The following is a 9,363-nucleotide window of genomic DNA, read 5'->3' as shown; positions in this document are numbered from 1 at the left end:
CTCGCCCTCTCCCTGTTCCTCCCCGGCTCCTCTCCCGCTCACTGGCGCTCCCCTCGCCCCTCCCTAGCGCCCGCCTCTCCTCCGCCGCCCCCCTCTCCTCCTCAGCCCGGCCTCCCCCTCCTCCCTCCCCGACTCTTCCTCTCTTCTCTTTCTCAGACTCTCGAGCGCCGGCCCCAGGATGACAATCACATCCCAAGCGCGCCGAACGCTTCCAACTTTCCTCTCCTCTGCTAACTCTGGGCGGAGCGGCAATCTCGACGCACGACTGGCCCTGGTCGTGTGTCGGGCCGCTCGGGAACACAAAGGGAAAGAGGCAGCAGGCTGCGCTTGGGTGAACGCTCCGCGTCCTCCTCGCCAGGGCAAATAGCGAAGTTGGCGGACGTCTTGATCTCCGGAAAGCTGGGTTCGTCGCTCGCTCCACAGCGGCTTCTCCCTCCTGCTGGAGGTCTCTAGGTTGAGCTGGAGACCTGGAATTTAGGTCCCAGGGAGAGCCAATGGATGCCCGCGCCCAGGGCACAGGGAGGCCGGGACGACTGACTCTCTGTGCCAGCCGCAGCAGCAGGTGGGCGAGAGCCAGGCCTAGGCTGAAAGATCCCGACTGGGCCTTCCTTCCACCGACCCTTGCCAGACGGCTAGAGGAGGCGAGAGTGGACAATCGGGGGACTCCGGATGGGGGTGTGACTTTTCTCTGGACCAAGGGAGGCAGTGGGCAAGAAGTGCCCGGCGGAAAAGCAGTTACACGCGAGTAGGTCCCCGAGTCACCCCCGGCCCCACTGCCATCCCATGCAGCGCTTCCTGCTTCGCTTGGCTAGCTGCGGGCTGCTCGCTCGGCCAGGTCTGCGGTGACGGAGGGTGTGGGATATCTTCCCTTTTGTTTCACTAAGTCGCCTTCCCCCTCGCTCGCATCCCCCCCCCCCCCAGTTCCATTGCAAACACTGGGCAGAAGTGTCCAACCCAACCGCTGTTTGTTCAGCGAGGCGCTGGCCAGGCAAACACACACCACCGGAACACCGGCAGATCTCACCCCCGCACGGCAACACAGTGAGAAGGCAAAACAGACCCTCACCCCTGGTCTCCACCTCCCGCCGCCGCAAATTATAGACGCACTGGAGCTAAGGGACAGACAGGGGCGCTGGTGAACCAGGACTGCAGTCGGCATAGGGCACAACCCAAGCATTTTGTGGCCTTTCACAACCGGGCAACGCACAGACTGGAGCATAACTATACACAAAGTTTCGCGCAATGATTTTGACCCGCGGGACACACAGTTTGCTGAGCTGGGGCCGCAGCACACACTAACCCCACCCTGACCACACGGGGACCAGCGCCGCGGCGCGCCTTCACGCACGCGCGCAGGCGGCCCCCGTTGCCCGGCACTCCGGCTACAGGTTCCGCCCCCAAGAGGTTGGACCCCTGCGGACTACATTCTCCGAGAACCTCTCGGCCCACCCTGCCCTGCCCTAATACAGCCTTCGCCTCTGATTGGTCGCTCGCCTCCATTAGCTCCACCTCTGGATGACGCAGCCTCTTCCTTCAGAGTCCCAGCACCGAGGGGGCGTGGAGGGGCGGGGCTTCGTCCGTGTATTGTCATGGAGACCAGAAGCGGTCCGCGGCCGAGGCTGGCGGCTGTGAGCCAGACGGAGCGGCGCGCGGGACCTGAGCCCCGGGGAGCGCGCGACGGCCTGAGGCTGCCTCTCGGGCTGACCGTTCCGGGTTCCGGATAAGCTCGGCTGTCTGCAGGGAGCGTCCCCGCCCCGACGCGAGGGTCCCCGCCTCCCGCGACCGCACCGCCCCCCGGCTCCGCCCGCTCAGCCCGGCTAACGGTCGGCGCGGCCTGCCACGAGGGAGCGTCCGCGGCCCGCGCAGAGACGTGCACCAAGCCGATGGCGTGGACGCGGCCGGGCCCGGCGCGTGGGCCGCCAGAGCGTGAGTCCCGCCAGGCGAGTGCTTCAGTCCGCGTGCGGGCAGGCGCGCGTGGGCGTGTCTCCCCGGGCCCACGCGTGTTCCCCCGAATCAGTGTCTCGGCTCTCGTCCAGGATGACGACTTCTGAAAGGGAGCCAAGGAGGTTTGTGCCACCAAGAGCCTGAGTCTGTCACGCAGACATTCTCATTACATAATCCTGCCACTTGAGCGGCTTGGCTGTTTCTGTTCCCCCTCCCCATCTTGCTCCCCACTCTATTTTTTCTACTACTGTCTTCTTTTTGGTGTGAAGGACTAGAAAAAATCCTGCAAGATACTGAAACATTTAGAATTTATGGTTCTGTTTCCGTGGTTGTCACCTCCGTTCTACATCAAATTTAAGGCTCATTTCTTAAAGATGTCTCTATTTTCTGCTTTATTTGCACATTGATGGCTCTGCTGCTCGGCTGGCCCCAGCCGCCTGCGTCAGAGACAGAATTGTGTTAATAAGTGAGGGAGACTAAGGCTGACCATTAGCAGGCAGACGGAATTCAGACAGCATCTGGTGGCCCTTCTCCCTGTTTATAAGAAAGCATTTATAGTGTCGCTTGGTAAACACAATGTTTTAACTTTTTATCTTGATCCTGGGGGAGGATGAACTCCCCCCCACACACACACAGCACACACACACGCACACACACACACACGTTTTCCTTTCCGTTCATCAGCTTTTCCATTTGAGGACTTGCTCACTTGTTAGCTGTAGTTCCGGCTCGCTTGTTACTGAAGCTCCTTTTCCACCAGCAGAGGTAGGACCTATCTTTCCTCCTGCCAAGTCGCCAGGACTTCTTATTTTCCCTACTGCTGCGTTCGTATGTTTCTGAACATGTTGTACTCGGGGTCGGTTACTCTGATTGTTTTTAATGTAGCCTTGTTAAGCTTCACTTTAAAACTTGCCAAGGGTTTATTGGTTTGTCATGTCTGCACGGATCCAGTTATGCCTAGCTCTTAAAACACAGAGCTTTAAAATAAGACCTAGGATTGTACTGCCAAGATGTGGCATGGAGCTTGCTCTTCAGGTTCTGGACGAGGAGAGTTGTCATTGTCTCTATCAAGTGCAAAGGAGGTGACGCCTGTTTATTTAGTGTAATAGCTGTTTACAGTTAGAACTTTAAAGACTTGCCAGAGTAGATCTGCTGGATTTTAAAGATCTCATCTTTCTTGTGGCAGAGACACAACACCAGCATTGGGAAAGGCAACAGATTGCTTCTGTCATTTCGCTTTGCTGTTTTCGAGTGTACTTAAAGGATTATGATTGATAAGGCTGTCTTGCTGGAGAATGTTGACACAGGTGCGCATCGTTATCTTAATTAAGATCCAGAGAAAATGTTGTCTGTAAATGGAGCCAGAAGAAGAGGGCATAATTTTGTACAGTTTTGCTTTTGGAGAATTTAATTACACTTGAAACCTGTCTTTGAGCTTCCAGATTGTGTGAGCAGTTTGGCAACAGAAGTTTTAGAGAGGAATGGTAGTTTAATGTTAAGTGTTCTGGCATGTTCTAATACTACTTGTGGCTTTTTGGCAATACCTTGTGTCGGCTCTCTTTGTACTCTGTCTTTGTGGAATAATAGCTTCTAATTTTGAAAGCAAAGCATAAAATAGAGGGCTGTATTGTTCAGCAGACATTCATTAGTGAGGAAGACATGTTTAGTGTGCAAAAACAGGGATATAATGAAAAGGTAAATAGATGAGAAATGTATGCCTTTTAAGGTTTGGGGAGTGCCTTGATGGTCTGAAACAATTCCCTGTTCTTATCATCAAGTGCATAGCTACAGTGTTTATGGAATAGCTCGTCATTTATAGAAATAGAGGGAAACTTTACTCCTTCCAAAATACTATATAATATATTTAAACTAGTAAGCAAATGATGATACAGTATTAGTTTAGAACCCAATTTATAACCCGGGTTCTAAATTTATAATCGTTAAAATAGTACCATCCCCTTTAACTATGAATCTCTCAGTGTGCAAACAATGACAGGGGGATGCTGGTGGCCACTTGCCCTTGGATGACCCTGCACCTCATACCCTTTAACATAAGTGCTACATTAAAATTTCCCTCCTCTTTGTAGCTCGACATTTCCTGGAAGCTGGCTGTCAATCAGCATTTGTGTAAGATGGGTCCGTGCTTTCCTTCAATATTAAACCTCAGAGTCGAAAGAGGAAATGAAAGTGGAGGGGATCGTGGGCATATGATGGGAAAGGCCAGGTGTAGAGTCATGGCTCATTCTTGACTTCAAGGATAATTAGCTGGTTAGAATTACACGGAGAACTAAAATCAAAGGAAGACTTACTTAAATTTGTTTGCTGAAACTGAAACAAGAGCGTTAATTTTGAGATAATTGCTTTATTTATCCCCCAGACCCCTCACCAGAATGTTTTCTCTGGCAGCTACAGTCCCTATTTTTTATGCTGTTGTGCATGTTATTTTTAAATTAGATATATTGTGTTAAAAGGTGGAATATTAATGCAAATAAATTATCCATTTTAATTAATAATACAATTATGAATGTTTGTATGTTCTAGAAATCTTAGGAAAAACTGAAATGTTCTTTAGTTCATGAGCTGGAAATGAATGAGATCGTGTAATCCTTTGTGAATTGAATGGGTTGTTTAAAATAGATTATGAGCACAGTGCCATAGTTGGAACAACATTTTAATTCTGAAATAGCACCACCTGCTTTGAGTGGAGGCATGTCTGTCTTCATATATTTCTCTTCAGTTTCTGCATTGCATTAGCTTCTGTTTTTAACATCATTTTGGTAGAGAATAGCTTTTTTTTTTTTTAACAGAACAGCAGCTGACACTTCCCCATGAACGTAAAACCTAGGGGTGATTTTTTCCTTGTTCTGTAATGACTAGTTTGCTTTCACAGCTCTCCTCTGAAGTGCAATACTGATGACTTATTTCTGTATAAATTGCCTGTGTTTTCATAGTCTAGTATACCTCAGCAACAATTTAGCTTGCAAATCAACTTAGACGCTTCAAAATTGAAACCCAGTATATTGTAACATAGTTTGAGTGTCTTTATTAGTGAGGATGCATCTAACATTTGTTCAGGAAGGGGGAATATAATTTCCTCCCGTAGCTGTCATTTGTGTAATCCATTTCTCCTGCCTTTTCTCAGGCTAATGATATTCCACACCTTGATACAGCTCTTATTTGCTTATTTACCATAATATGGAGTGATACCTTGGAGAAAATTGGATTAGACGTTCATATCTAATATCCCTAAAGTATTGCTAGTGTTCTGTGTTCTCTTACACAGACTCCTTTGTACTTCCTGGTCAGGTTATAAGTACAATGTTTTATAATATATTTGGATGTTTCAGATAAGTTCATTTCCAAAATATAGGGTTATTTTACATATTGACTAAAATTTGTTCTTGAACACACCAATGCTTATCTGAATGCTTTGGGTGTGCCTGGATGTGAAGCTCCCAGATAGCACCAAGGAGGCTTCAGCAAAGAATGCATATTAGTAATTGGTGCTAAGTGTGGATAGTGGGGGAATGCCACCTGAGATCTTTGATTATTCAAATTCTATTAGTGCACTAAGAGGAATTTGGTAAATTTAGAAATTGTTGATTTGTGGAATGTCTGAATAATTTATCATTTATCTTGGAATTGCATTAAATAATTTATTTGAATTATAGCATTGGAAAGTAAAATCAAGACAAGGTTGTAATGTTTAATAGAAATCAAAATTGCTATTAAAAGGAAATAATAGAGCTAAAACAAATCACATTTTGAAGTTATTTTTTTGAACTGATTTTTTTTAAAGAATAAATTTAGCATTATCTTCAGCCTTTGGCATCAAGCTCTTAATTACAGAAAGTATACAAGTATGCAAAACTTGTTATTGTTATTAAAAATAGGGTTCTGGAATATGTGAGAAGAAAGGCTTTGAGAAAGAATTTGCAGACTATTTGTGCTATCTAAAGAATAGAGCAAGGAACTGGACTAAGTTGGTGGCTGAACTCCCCACCCCAATAAGATAATTTTACTGAAGGCAGTCTCATTAGTCTAGCCTTTGCTAGAACAAATGCTTCTCTATGAATTATTAGGCATTTGTGTAGTCTTGGCTATAATAGGAAATACTATTTTATCATTTGTAAGTAAATGTTTGTAAATAGACTTGTGTTCCCTGTACTGATTGGAACCTCCAGAAACTCAGGGCTAGTGTTACAGCAAGCTAGAAGCACAGCACAAATGTAAAGAAAATGTTAGGCAGGCACAAATAGGATTCATCATTATTTACCTTTAAGCTTAGGGGTCTGTTCTGTTCTTAAACCATGATAGAGTTGTTGATTTAAACGTAAGAGGATTGAGGTTTAGTTCTTTTCTCCTAGGCATAACTATTGGAATGTATATATGTGTGTGTGTGTGTGTGTATATATATATATATATATATATATATATATATATATATATTAGATATATTTGAGCATTCAGGCTTATCAAGTTTCATATCTGTTGTGGGCTAGATTTACTATTATAATTCAAGTTTCATTAAAGGTATTCAAATGCATCAGATCTCTTCATCTTGTATGAAATATTTGTACTGGAGCACACTCTTGAAAATATCAAGAACCATCCTTTTTGGAGTAATGGGTTATGGCTGATTAATTGAGAAGGTTGTACTAAATGTTCTCTAGTGGAAATATCTAAAGAATGTGCTTTTTAAGAAATGCATCATCCACAATAAAATCACTTCAGGTATCAGTAATTAAACTGTGATTCATGAAGAAAGGGAGTGGTGAGAGGAAGCTAACTGTGCCGTTTTCTCTTTAAGATCCGCAGTTCATATTGGACTTCTGGCCGCCGTGGAAGGAGGTGATCCAGAAGACGGGAAGGCAATACTATCTATCATCAAGAACACATTCCTCTGCAATTCTGAACCTTTAGCCTACATGAGAACTCTATCCAATAGATCACAGTTTCTTTAATTTTGAGCGATGGGAACCATCCTGTTTTTCTCTGCTAACTTTCTGAGCCTGCTTCTTCCAGGGCCACAGGCTGTGTTTAGAGAGCTGAGAAATAGCTTTTCGGCCTACTCAGCACCCTTAAAATAGCTTCTTTCTGCGAATTAGATCTGTGATGGCGTTCTGCACGGCTCTAGCGGATGACATTTCAGTTTGGGATTGACATGCACTCAGCCTGTTGTCCAACTGTCCTCATTTACCTCCTGTTCCTTTGTTGCATTTACCTAGGGGTGTATTCTCCATGGTGGTTGACCGCCAGCCGCCCCAGCCCAGAGACCCCAGCAAGAGGCTGGCTCTTGATAGCAGGCCATGTTTTCTTTGCCTGGTTCCAGCCCGAGCTCTGTTGGCTTCCAGAAACCCTGGCCAGGCTTTTCCTTCCCACCACACTAGGTTGGCTACTATGTGCTCTGCAGCTGTTGCAGGGGCTCACACAGAATAGAAGGCTCTGCTACATTCTGGGATGCATCTCTGATAATTTACTCATGTGCATTTTTGTCTTCAAACCTACTGCTGGCATTGAAATCTAAGATTCCTGAAAAACAGCATTGGGCTCCAACTCTGTCTTCAGGAGAAGCTCTGTCCTCTGGCCCTGTGGTTGCCATGTTGACCACGGAGGTTCAGTTATGAATTGGTCCTTTCCGAAGAGCAGTTACTTTATCTGGGAATGTTGACACAGACCTCAGTCGTTTAATAGCATTTCTAGCTGTTTGTTTTTCTTGTTTAAAAAGGCAACCTTTTCCCTGTCATCACAAATTTCTAGCCCCTGACCTATATATATCTAGTAAGGGACATTAATGAAACAGTAAAGGGCTTTATGCTGTCTAATTATATAATTAGGAAAATGGTAAGAAATGTGGTGGCTCACACTGATTTCTTCCATTAAAGGTACTAGAGCACATTTACAATCGCAAACCTTCAGAAAAGACTCCGGGTAATCTGGAAGTAAAGTGATGTTTGGGGGGATCCCCGGAGTAGCGGGAGGAATATTAGTTTCACATTCCTTTCCCCATGTCTTCTTGCAGGGTGTCGGCAGCTGGGGAACCATTGCAATGTAGTCAGACAGTGCTGATAGCAGAGCACTTATTTGGAAAGCAGTTTACATTGGCACAGCTTGTCAGTATTGTGACCATGACCAACTTCGCACCTGGAACGGGTGGGCTATTCCTCTTGCTTTTAATACAGCAGTTGATGGTGCAGCTTGTGTGTAGAGTACAGCGTGCTTAAACTGACTCGGTCTTGCTGGTCATTTAGAACATTATAAAGTTGAAATGTTTTTATTAATAGAAGGAAAATGTAAAATTCAACATTTGAGCATCTGATATCTTTCTGCCAATTTTTTAGATCATGAAAGTAAGGTCTTGATATGTATGACACTGTCTTTTGTCATTGTTATAGGGATAGAATCATAGAATATTCTGGGACCCATGTATCTTTGTTAATTCAAGATTTTGTCCCTTATAATTTTTTTCAAATAAAAGTCACAAGTATTTTAGAGACCACAGCTGGAGTCCCGGGCTAACTTGCCACCCGTCAGGATGTGGAAAGCAGGCTTGATTAATCTCGAGCTGTGAAAGGGGCAGGTAAAATTGTTCACAGAGGAAACTTACTAATGTACCAACCATTTAAATTAAATGTTTGTTAACATAATAGCGATGGCATTTTCTCCTCCTCCTCCTTGTGGTTTGGTCCGACTTGATGTTACAGCGGCCGTTGCACTGACTGTTAAGTGTTTAAATGATGACACCATTATGTGAAGTGATTTTGAAATGAGAGACTCCAGCCAGGAATTACATCTGCTCCCATCTCCTTCAAATCATACTCGATGGCAGTACAGATTATGATTGATTTGTTTGTGACAGATTGCAGGAAGCAGTCATTGATTTTTCAATATTTTACCTTAAAATTATTTACAGTTGTAACCATGGGGAGGTATTTCCATGGGCTGTCAGCTCCTGAAAGACTAAGATAATATTCCCTGCTCTCTGACAAGACAAATCACCTGTAATGAGTGCAGTAGCTGAAGGGTATACTTTTATTTTAAAATATGTCAATAACCCCAGTGACTAAACGAATATTGATTTAGCATAATGAAGCCTGAGTAATGTGAAAATGAGCTTTTTTCAAGGGGCCTGGTAAAGACTTTCTTTTTAGCTGGTTGTAAGAAGCTTTTCATTCCTCCAGCTAGCTATGGAAATGCAGTTTTCAGCAGGAGCCCGCCAGGATGCCGGTGTCGCTTGTGATAACCGGAGTCTTGATGCCCGTGCTTTGGTTTTAAGGGTTCTTCTTGTTTAATTCTGGTTTTCGTTTTAGTTGTAGACTAGCTACCAATTTGTTTAATGCTGTTTTTAACTGACTTAATATTTTGACAGTTTCCACGTTAAATTGAAGGTATACACATAGCGATCTATAGATGACATGG

The 9,363-nt window shown here is 44.9% G+C and overlaps 1 long non-coding RNA gene across 3 annotated transcripts in view; it reads left to right on the top strand.

The window, feature by feature from the left end:
• The first annotated feature begins 2,104 nt into the window (after positions 1–2,104).
• The window catches only part of LOC126502473 (uncharacterized), a 29,061-nt gene continuing 21,802 nt past the window's right edge, over positions 2,105–9,363 (top strand). The window contains exons 1-3 of one of the 3 annotated variants that reach the window (XR_007591961.1): positions 2,106–2,709; positions 6,755–6,795; positions 7,967–8,097. This is a non-coding gene — a long non-coding RNA (uncharacterized lncRNA). Of the gene's footprint in view, positions 2,710–3,258; positions 8,098–9,363 lie in introns of those variants that run through there. The other 2 variants (XR_007591960.1, XR_007591959.1) reach the window with 2 other exon arrangements.

The sequence above is a fragment of the Alexandromys fortis genome, unplaced genomic scaffold, assembly GCF_014885135.2.
Source record: "Alexandromys fortis isolate MF-2015 unplaced genomic scaffold, M_Fortis_MF-2015_v1.1 scaffold_1, whole genome shotgun sequence".
NCBI lineage: Eukaryota > Metazoa > Chordata > Mammalia > Rodentia > Cricetidae > Alexandromys > Alexandromys fortis.
Note: the sequence above shows the minus strand (reverse complement) of the source record. Positions and strands in the feature narration are given on the sequence as shown.